The sequence below is a fragment of the Gymnoscopelus microlampas genome (genome assembly GCF_963454915.1).
Source record: "Gymnoscopelus microlampas genome assembly, chromosome: 13".
NCBI lineage: Eukaryota > Metazoa > Chordata > Actinopteri > Myctophiformes > Myctophidae > Gymnoscopelus > Gymnoscopelus microlampas.
Genome location: NC_139950.1, coordinates 31,974,497 through 31,985,596, shown reverse-complemented (window position 1 = coordinate 31,985,596; position 11,100 = coordinate 31,974,497). Strand labels below are relative to the sequence as shown.

At 41.4% G+C, this 11,100-nt stretch overlaps 1 protein-coding gene across 1 annotated transcript in view; it reads left to right on the top strand.

The window, feature by feature from the left end:
- The window catches only part of rgs17 (regulator of G protein signaling 17), a 385,251-nt gene that overhangs the window by 160,466 nt on the left and 213,685 nt on the right, over positions 1-11,100 (top strand). The gene's annotated exons all lie outside the window — the stretch shown is intronic.

Sequence of the window (11,100 nt, the reverse complement as noted above, 5' to 3'; positions counted from 1 at the left end):
TTACAGCTAATATCAACACTCAAGAGTTCATACGTTCATAAGTTCCCGCATACTAATATTTGGTAAACCAAATAGGCCTAGATGAAAGAAGAAAAGTCATATCATTCATATCCCAGTCGGAATAAGATCCAGTGGTCAGTAAACTCGGGTTCCGAAATGTCTTGACTAGCAAATCTTTCTAAGTATGACCAAATTTCAACTTCAGATTTTTTTCTATTTCTCAATACATTAACTAACTTTAAAGGTAGGGTAAGTGATATTTTTGGGTTAAAACTATTTATTTAAAAAGAAAAGGTTAAAGCACTATATTCTGTAATCATTGCTGTAGAGTGTTTGTTCAGTAACAGGAGCCTCCCTGTCTCTTCAGCCCTTTGATAAACAGAAAATACATTTTCAAGTAGGTGACAAAATGTCAGCCAATCAGGAGAAAGCACTAGTTTATCAGGAGGCAGGAGGCTTTATCGGTCGGTCTGTCGGTCTGTCCCTCTTTTCCTCTGCTGTCCCTCTTTTCCTCTGCACACACGCCATGTGAAGTCCGGCCATTCAGATTTCAACCACGGGTTTGGCAGTGCTCCGAGGAGCACTTTTTCAAGTTATAGTCTTCCAGTTCCAATTTTGTCAGCTCATTTCTTTGTGTCATCACTTCCCACTTGTTTAATCTGGATCCTGTCTGAGTTCTCTATCTTGATTGGATAAAATTGATATCCTGAGCTGAAAATGCATTTTCGGTTTAATAAAGAGCTGGAGAGACATCTAACTCCTGTTACTGAACAAACACTCTTTAGCAATGAGTACTATCAGAATATAGAGCTGTTTAACACTTATTTTAACCAAAGAAAATAACCTTACCCTACTTTTAAGTAACATGACATTCAACATGATCATCACCAACTGATCATCACCAACAATTTGCGCCATATCTTATTGATATCAACATGGGAATATTGTCTAGATATTGCAAATTCTAAGTTTGAATATAGCTGCAAGCAGCGATAATACGGGGCCAGTGAATAGAGAGAGAGAGAGACATGGAAACGGAATAGATTGAAGAGAGAGAGAGAGTGACATGGAAACAATAGATTGATGAGAGAGAGAGATGGAAACATAATGGTTTGATTGGACATCTCAACCTACTGCCATTAACAGGATTCGAACTCTCAACCTTCAGACTAATAGGCTGCAACGCTACCTATAGTGCTATAGCTTTGTCCAGGCTGATATTGTCTGTTGAAGATCATAAACTCTTGCCTTCTTTCATGAACCAAGCCCCTGTTTCACTAACACTAAGATCACTCGTTCACAAACCATTTACCAATGAAGAAATTGTACATCTCCTCAGAACCAAAACTAGTGAAAGTAGCCGATCTACAAGCTCACAAACCATGAAAAGTTGTGAGATTGTAGATCAGCTATTTTCAGAATGAAGTATGTCATACGTTGAAAAAACGTACTCTCAAATAAGCAATTCAGGTTATCTTTACCATTTGCACATGTATTCATTGATACAGTCATGTTGTTTGCAATTCAACTTAAATTAAGTCTGCCTCAAGTGAGGCTTGAACTGGCGACCTTGAGATTGTGAGGCATTCATTTAAGGGAGACGCCATTGGCCCAACAGACAAATAACTGTGAAAAAGAAGATCACACAGATGATACAGTTCCACGCAAATAGCTGAAAAATCCTGGGTTTAAGTGTTTTTCAAACTGCTCAAAATTGCGGAAAATCTAAGGGCGGAGCTTAATGGTCAAATCGATACGTGTGTTGAGTGAGTCAAGGCACATGTGTAAGCAAGTTTCACGACTTTCGGCCAAACGAGGCATGACTTATGCCTGTTTAAAGTCTGCCTTTTCAAAAAATTGCTATAGCGCCCCCTTTTGGCCAATTGGAGTGAGATTGGTTTCAGTGATATTTGGAATAACATTTCTGCAAAGTTTCAAAGAAATGTGTGTCTGCATGTATGTTTTAGGCACAGATGAATAATTTTCATAAAACTGTAATAGTTAAAATCTATCTCCTCCTGGGATTTTTGAGCAATCTGCACGAAACGTTTAACACTTGAACTTTGGACCTCTGCCTACCAAAATTTCCAACGGATTTTCCATAAGTGAAAAAATGCAGAAGTTAGGAGCCAATGACTGTTTTTCATATAATTCAAAATGGTGGGCGATCTAAAGGTCAGAGGTCAAAAGTCAGACCACGAAAGTTGTCGGGCATGAAGAGACGCATGTGTGTATCGAAGTTTCATGGCTGTAGGTCAAACAGGGCATGAGTTGTACCTGTTCAAAGTTGCCATTTTCAATTGAGTGCTATAGTGCCACCTTTGGACGAAAGATTGTGAGAATTATTTCTTGATCGTTTTTCATGACCATCTACCATATGGCCGAGTTTCGTAAAAAGCGACTGCACGGTTCAGCCAGAACTGCGAAAAGTGGCAGAAGTGACAGAATACTGCCAATAACAAAACAGGTCCAGAGCTGAGCTCTGGCCCCGTAATTACTATAATCATGGGTAGTTGCAGTAAATCCTGCTTTCAGTTTGAACTGAAAATGTTTGGATGTTGGAGGTTTGTTACCAAATTTGACCACATGGTGGCAGCACAGATTAAAGTAAATAGTCAACCTTTATTCTGAGAGAAAAATAACAAGATAGGTGGTTGTCTTCTTAGTTGTAATTATCATTACACATCTTAATGCTGTAAAATGTTGTTTGCAAACAATGTCATCAGAATAACTCACCTTGACTTCTGATGAATATTCCCTATACACAGATCTTATTCATTGTTAAAGACTTCAGCATTTCAACTTGTTCAAGTATACGAGAAATAATGAGTTTGATTGATGTGTATTTTTTATAAGCATTATGCCAGCCAATTATCATTTGAATGATGATGGTGGTAACTGTTCATTTCTGAAATGAACTGGGATTTATTTTCCTTTTTTTTTCAGTAATACCCTCAATAAAATTGACAAACTAGACATGATAAAATAGCACAAACATAACATCTGCATGATGATATAACAATATGCATTGTTGGAATCCACCAGTTCAGATTATGTACGTCTGTGTTATGCCTTAAATTTAGACCATTGTATTGATTTAACACCTATAATATGGGGTGTAATTTAAACCATCACTCCAGAATGATACTTGGTCTATGGCCAGTTCTGTCAATTTGATCATCGCAGACGGTTGTGCACTGTAAAATCCTATTAATTTAACTCTGAGAGTGTAATGGAACAGTAAACGCTCATATTTTACTGTACGCTGTGTGTGTGTGTTAGTGTGTGTGTGTGTGTGTGTGTGTGCGTGCGCGCGTGTGTGTGTGTGACTGACACCTGCTAGAGTGCTGTGTATTTGCATACTAAACAGTGTGTATCCTATCTTGTTAGCCGTGTGAATGCAGCCTAATGATGCAGGCTGTTGATCCTGCACCTGAGAGGTCAGGACGGCATTAAACCGCCAAACACACCAGGGAAATCACCAGTGGTGGACAGAAACAAAGTACTTTTACTTGAGTATAGGCCTGCCGCCTACTGTAGGCTACTTAAGTCATCTAGATTTGTTTAAGTGTCTGTCTGTACTTTACTTGAGTATATTTGTATTTTTGGATACTTATGACTTTTATGACACTACATTTCATACACAAATATTGTAGGCCTACTTTTGACTCCACTACATTTCTAGGGAGGGAAAAGTAGGCTACATTATGAGTTAACCTCTTAAGCGCTATTGCAATTATAGTGAAAATAGCAGATCTGCAAGCTCACAATACATTGCATGGGGATGGAAGATTTCTGAAAAATTGCAGATACATTACTCAAAATATTATTTTGTAATGTTTGACCTTTTGAATACGTAAGTAGACTACTTCTAAGCATGCAACTATGTACTTTTGAATATGCCTACTTTTAGAATTTTAAACTCAAGTAGAAATTAGACAACTTTCACTTGGGGTTGAGTAGTATTTGACCGGGAGTATCTTATGCTTTGACTCAAGTAGGCTACTGTACTGGGCTTGTCCACCACTGGACATCACCAGCACAGCACGTCCAGGACAGCAGCATGAGCCCACCAGCGGCCGCTAGGCTGGTTAAAAGAAATGGTGGGCGGACGGGTCGATCCAGCTCTCTCTTTATGGAAGTACAAGTCTATAAACACGCTGCCGTGGTCTCCTCACCGGCAGTTTAGCACTATAACATTTTTATAATCAGCCGTTATTGTTCGCCGCCTCCTTGTGGGGGATGCGCTCATGTTCATTTTTTAAAAGGGCAAATCAGCCATAATTCAGTTTATAAACTGCACAGGATGCCTGGATGAATATTCATTAGGGCCCGCTCGAACTGCCAGGCGCCCTGATTCATTAGGCATATGTAAATATCACTCACTTTAATTGCCCCTAAACTGACTCAACATAATGTTGTCATTAGCAAATTATTACTTATTTGTGATACTAATGGTACGGTATGGTGGGCAATGCTAAAGATTCACATATATGATTGCAATTATAGCTCTATTCACATGGTGCTGATGTGGCGGTGCTGATGAAGTGTGTGTGTGTGTGTGTGTGTGTGTGTGTGTGTGTGTGTGTGTGTGTGTGTGTGTGTGTGTGTGTGTGTGTGTGTGTGTGTGTGTGTGTGTGTGTGTGTGTGTGTGTGTGTGTGTGTGTGTGTGTGTGTGTGTGTGTGTTATTGTAATGCCAACAATTAAATCCACTGACACTTAGATGGATGGCAGATTCAGTCAATCATGCCCTTATACCCAGAATTCACCCTGTCTCTCTAATAACATAATTATTGTCTTGCATATAAATCAATAGGCCTATTATAATTTTTCAATGATTATATCTTATAACTTACAAATGAATTAACTCAAGGCAGCAATGGCCAAACTACGTTATTTAAGAACACATTTAATGTGTGAATGAAATATATTATTAACCTTTAAGAAGTAACATTTGCACAAGGTGTATCTTTCAATATCTGAAATTTCAGTTTTGCAGTGCAGTGAAATGTACTATATTTCAACATTTAAACTGCATGTCTTTACATTTATATTGTAGGCTACATTTGTATTTATTTTCATTTATGACAATTCCGTTAATAGTTGTTTACCCTACTGATTAAGAATAAATCCCTTTCTGTACAATGTGTGGCCGAATGTGAGTCTTGTCATAACAATCTCCAGTTTTATTACAGGAGAGTCTATGGATATGAGGAATTCTGTCATTCGTGTTGTTATCCAGCATGTATTGGTAACATTCAACAGGTTGAAATTAAATTGCAGTCATGACAGCAATCAGACCCTTGGACAAAAAAACTTAATTCATCACCTTAAAATAATCATAATTTTATGTAAAAAAAGAAAGAAAAGAAAACAAATGAATAAAATATAGAAGATGATATTCATAAAAATTTAAAAAAGGAAAAAATAAACAAATATTTCTGCTTACTGCATGCAATCTTGTCTTTTCTTGAGTCAAATTAATCACTTTAAAACTGGCCTCCCTATATTGGGCAAGTCGTTCAAGTTTTTTTTTAAAAGCCACTCTACAAGCTCACAACACATCGCAATGTGTTGTGAGCTTGTAGATCAGCTATTTTTGCTATTTTTGCAATCGGCTATAGTGGTCACTTTTTTGTCATCACCCAGAAGTCTTTTTTTTTTTAAATTAAACCTCTGGCTACAACATTTAATGGAGCACCACCTGACACTTACATTATTTTTTGTATCTTTGTGGTTTTGCTCAACAAATGGAAACATTAGCCTCGGGTGAGACTGCTTGATCTATTTGCGCAAAAGTTCCGGCTACGACCCACCACCACAAGGTTTTGAAACTCTGAAACTCGTTCCCTGTCCCTTCTCTACTCTTTATCGCCAGCCAGTAAGACACAGGACTTGTTTTATAGAGCCAATAGCAGCACATGTCAAAACTCAAAATAGACCCACAGAACAGAGGGAGAGAACCAGGGGTCAGAGAGAATGAGGGAGAGAGGCTATGCATCAGTTTATGTGTGTGTGCGCATGTGTGCATGTGTGCGTGTGTGCGTGTGTGCGTGTGTGCGTGTGTGCGTGTGTGTGTGTGTGTGTGTGTGTGTGTGTGTGTGTGTGCACATACACGTCTCTCTCTGAAAAACTGAGAGAGAGAGCGAGAGAAAGCGCGAGAGAGAGAGAGAGAGAGAGGAGAAGCTAATAAAGCACCATGATGGATGAGTCCCAGAGGGAACAACACCATGTAAATTGGCCCACACAATGCATTATGGATAAGGCAGTTGAGATTATAGCGTGTTAATGTGTCCCTATACCTCCACCTTCTTCTACCATGTCCCTCCATCCATCCCTTCCTCTCTCTCTCTCTCCTTCTTTCTCCTCCGCTCTCCCCCCTTCTCTCTCTTTCTTTTTTTCTTTGCTCTCTCGCCCCTTTCTTCCGCCTTCTCTCTCTCTCTCTCTCTCTCTCTCTCTCTCTCTCTCTCTCTCTCTCTCTCTCTCTCTCTCTCTCTCTCTCTCTCTCTTATCCCTCTGTTCCTGTTCAGGCACTGACATGGTCACTATTGTTGGGGCTTGTGGGTCTTGAGGTGCAGATGGAGAGGGACGTGAGCCGCGCAGAAGCCATTTGCCAACTGAGCAAATGTGGGTGTGTAGGTGGGTGTGTTTCCGAATCTGTCTGCGTGTGTGTGTGTGTGTGTGTGTGTGCCTGCGTGCGTGCGTGAGTGTATGGGGGGGGGGCGGTACTTAGAAACACAGGCTTCTATGTGTTTGTGTGCAGATTTGCGTATGTCAGGGTTTAGGTGGTTGCGTGCATGTGTGTGTGTGTGTGTGTGTGTGTGTGTGTGTGTGTGTGTGTGTGTGTGGGGGGGGGGGGGGTGACAGGGATCCAGCAGAGACAGTTAGTCAGCAGGGGACAGGGCTGTGGACATATGTCTCCTCCCTCACCCGCACCCCACCACCCAGGACCTCTCTGGGGATGCTCCCCCCCACCCCCTCCACCCTGCAGGTCTGTCCAGGGACCTGTCAGGCCATCTGTTGAGGCTGGACCACTGTGTCACTAACTAGCCTGGCTGGCTGTCACTATAGACTAGTGAGGACATCACAAGTGTGTCTATGAGCTTGTATACAGTATGTGTGTGGAATGGTTGAAGTGGAGGGAGAAAGAGAAGGGGGAGGTGGAGTGTGTGTGTGTGTGTGTGTGTGTGTGTGTGTGTGTGTGTGTGTGTGTGTGTGTGTGTGTGTGTGTGTGTGTGTGTGTGTGTGTGTGTGTGTGTGTGTGTGTGTGTGTGTGTGTGTGTAAATAAATAATTGAAGGCTATTTGGCAAGCGTCACAACTGGGAAAATTAAATCAAAATAGTTACTGTACATTTATTACACTTTTACGTCTGAAAAAGAAGTGTAAATGTGTTATATTATACTAATACAAGAGTAGTAGGGTCTGACCCAGTAGTGAATGATGGTTTGATTTGATTTGATTTGATTAGATTGAGAAATGAAGTATAAATTAAAATCACAGAGGAATAATATCACAGAAATAATATGTCCTCATGTTATGTATATGTCCATCATAGTCCTCATGATGCACTGAATTTGGCATTAGGTGTTAAAGTACAGTTGCTATGAAATATATAAAATATGAAAATCACAAAAAATCTGAAAGAAAATACAATAAACACAATGCAGTGTGCTTAAAAGGTGAGAGGGTTACACTTTCCAGCAGCCATGACACACACACACGCACGCACGCACACGCGAAAGTCCAATTCTAAATAAAGAACACAAACGTATTCTGCACAGCAGCGCAATACCTTGACAAGGGGGTTGCATGGAAACCTTTGTTTTATTTGAATTAAAAGCCTTAAAATTGTACTGTATTTGCTGCTAATGCTCATATTACAAATCACTTAAGCCCTATATACTTTGTTGTAAGATGAACAGTGAAAATAGCTATAGTGTCTTGCCCAAGGACACTAAAGCCAGGAGGAGCTGGTGATCAAATTGCCACTCTACCTCCTCAGCCACTGGCGCCTGTCATGACTGTGTGTGTGTGTGTGTGTGTGTGTGTGTGTGTGTGCGTGCGTGTGTGTGTGTGTGTGTGTGTGTGTGTGTGTGTGTGTGTGTGTGTGTGTGTGTGTGTGTGTGTGTGTGTGTGTGTGTGTGTGTGTGTGTGTGTGTGTGTGTGTGCGCGCGCACGCACGCACACGCACATGCATGCTTTTGGCCGGGCTGTCTGAGGCAGTGTGTGTGTGGGTGGTGGCTTACACCGATTAGAATGGGTCATCTCTCTCTCATGGAGAGTTTTCACGGCTGTGGAGCGGATTAGGACGAAAGAGAGACGCATGGGGTTAAGATGAGAGACAGCAGAGACTGGCAGAGGGAGAGAGCATTGCCATGCATGTACGTACAGCTTTTACAACAACAGTATACTTTTGCATGGAAATGGGACATCTATGTAAGAATAGTGGTATATCACCACGGTCACACGTAGATGAGTATAAAGAAGCACAAGGGAGTTGAAGGACAGGATAAGTAAAGGAGAGACACAGAGGAGAGGAGAGGACTACATTCTGTCCAGAAACCCCAGCCATTAATTTATATTTTACTTCATCAAATACATTTTAATAAAGCAATGAAGCACTGGTAAAATCAATATCAAAATGCAATACTAAGGAATTCCTATCAATGAGACGTCATTATTAATTTCCTTATTATAGATTTGTGGAACTTAAAAATGGTCTTCAACGGTAGCACTCTAAATAACCATATTGTGCACCCAATTGAAAAAAACAAACAGTACCGCCTACGGGTGCATAATACAGTCATCAACTATGGTAACAACAGCCTTGACCTTTGACCTTAACCTTTGGCACAGAATGCTGAAACTCATTCAAGCTGTCTTGGTACTGAACTCTTTCATGAAGTTTCATTCAAATCGGACCCCAAATGAAGGCAGTTGAACAATGACAAGAAAATGTAAACATATCCCGACAGATGGATGAAGGGCATATCAAATGGCTCATACAGTATGATGAAAGGAATCACTCTCAAGAACCGTTGTGGGTAGGGAAGTGCACGGCTAGTCTATTATAAAACAGTGCTGCCTTCTAATCATTGAATACTTGTCGCTTTTATTCCGCGAAAAGACACCGGGCCTCATTTACAAAGCTCTTCTTAAATGTGTGTACAGCCTTGATTTGTACGCATCTCAGGTGTATGATGAATTTCGACTGTTCAATTGCACGTTTATGTATGAATCATTTGCATTTTTTCATGCCCCGTTTAACACCATAAAAGGCAGGCACCAACACCGAAGAGCCGTGTGCGACAACAATAAGAAAGCAATCCATAGTACGACAGTATAGCTCATCAAAAAGAACAGATCTACAAGCTTGCAATGCTTTGCACCCAATGCCTTGATAGCTTATAGATCTAGTGTATTTGGCAAGCGAGTCCCTCACACAAAGGATCAGCTGAAATGTTGCGAGAGTGAATAACGTATTGCTCTCATGTGTGTAAGTTAGTGTAGACAGAAAAAAGCGGTCCGAGTACAGCTGTAGCTGAAGGGGAGGGGCGGGGAGGAGAGGGGGCGGGATTCATAGACTATGATGTCAAAGTCCAGGGGCCAATCCTGGCACTTTTTTTGCCTAATTACTCAGAAAACCCCAGACCACAGAAAATCCACTGAATGTTCAAAATTCAGTTTTTGGGGGTGTAATTGAGGTCATAAAACTGAAAATGAATGTCATGAAACCTTTCAACTGGAAAGACTTTCTGCCAAGGTTACGTGGATATCAAATGTTGACGAAGAGGTTATTTGATTTTAGCTCTCTCCCTCAGCTAAGGTAGAAGACAACATCTGTGTCAACGTGTCACAATGCAGATAGTGCTGAAAAAGTAACCCAACAGTTAGACCTTACACAGTGCCATCACAGTGCCATCATCCCCCATCTCATGCTGGAAAAGGATCGTTTACGAAGACAAATGTCTTGATGGAAGTAATATATGCCTTCCTTTATGGAATGTTGGGTTTACATCTTATTGGGCCCCTGGAATGAGGGTTGATGGTGATTTAGACTCAAATTAGAGTGTTACTGAAATCTACATCCAATGAGAGAAAGTTTCTGTTTACAATTACAGGCTGAACTATGTTCTTAGCTGCTGTCTTTCTCCATCATGCATACTCACATGCATGCCCATACACACTCACACTCACACGAGCAGAGGCGTACATGCACACATGCACGCACACGCACACGCACACACACACACACACACAGACACACACACACACACACACACACACACACACACACACACACACACACACACACACACACACACCAGCCGGCAGTTGGTTTTAAAGAGGCATATTCTGCTGCAGCATTTTCTCAACGTCGTAAAGCGGCTGCCGTTAAAGTGATGTTTTTTCAATCCGTCTGTCTCCCTGACGTTTCCAGATAACGTTAGTGTTAGGTTGATTTGGGGGAATTTGCACGCCATATGCTGCTGTGTCAAACACCTACATTTAAGCAGGCAATGGCTCTGCATTCCCTAATAGCAGCATCATTGGAGCTTGTTTACCTAATATGCCTGTTAATGTTATTTATTGGGAGTCTGCCCGCGCTCCGTTTCTCCCTGCATGCTAAGGAGACAGGCATAAGATATGCAAATGCTAACGTCGGCCCAACTTCAGGGCAGTAAAACAGAGCATTTGCATTTGATATAGCACATAATAAACTGGTTATTAGCATTTTAAATACGTCAAACAAACTTGAAAAATGTGGCCTGCGCTGGTATGGTTTTTATTACTGCCAGTTGTAGTCAAAGACATGCCACACACGCATGTGGGTGCCCTACACATAAACGTAATATGCACAAAGAACACACACTTGTTAATGTCTCATGGACCAAACTCGTCGTCACATGTGAAAAAGTCATAGGAGGGATGATGTGTCAGTGATAAGTTGTTCTCTCATTCCTCTATCAGAGCACGCACGCACGTGCGCACACACACACACACACGCACGCACGCACGCACGCACGCACGCACGCACGCACGCACGCACGCACGCACGCACGCACGCGCACACACACACACACACACACACACACA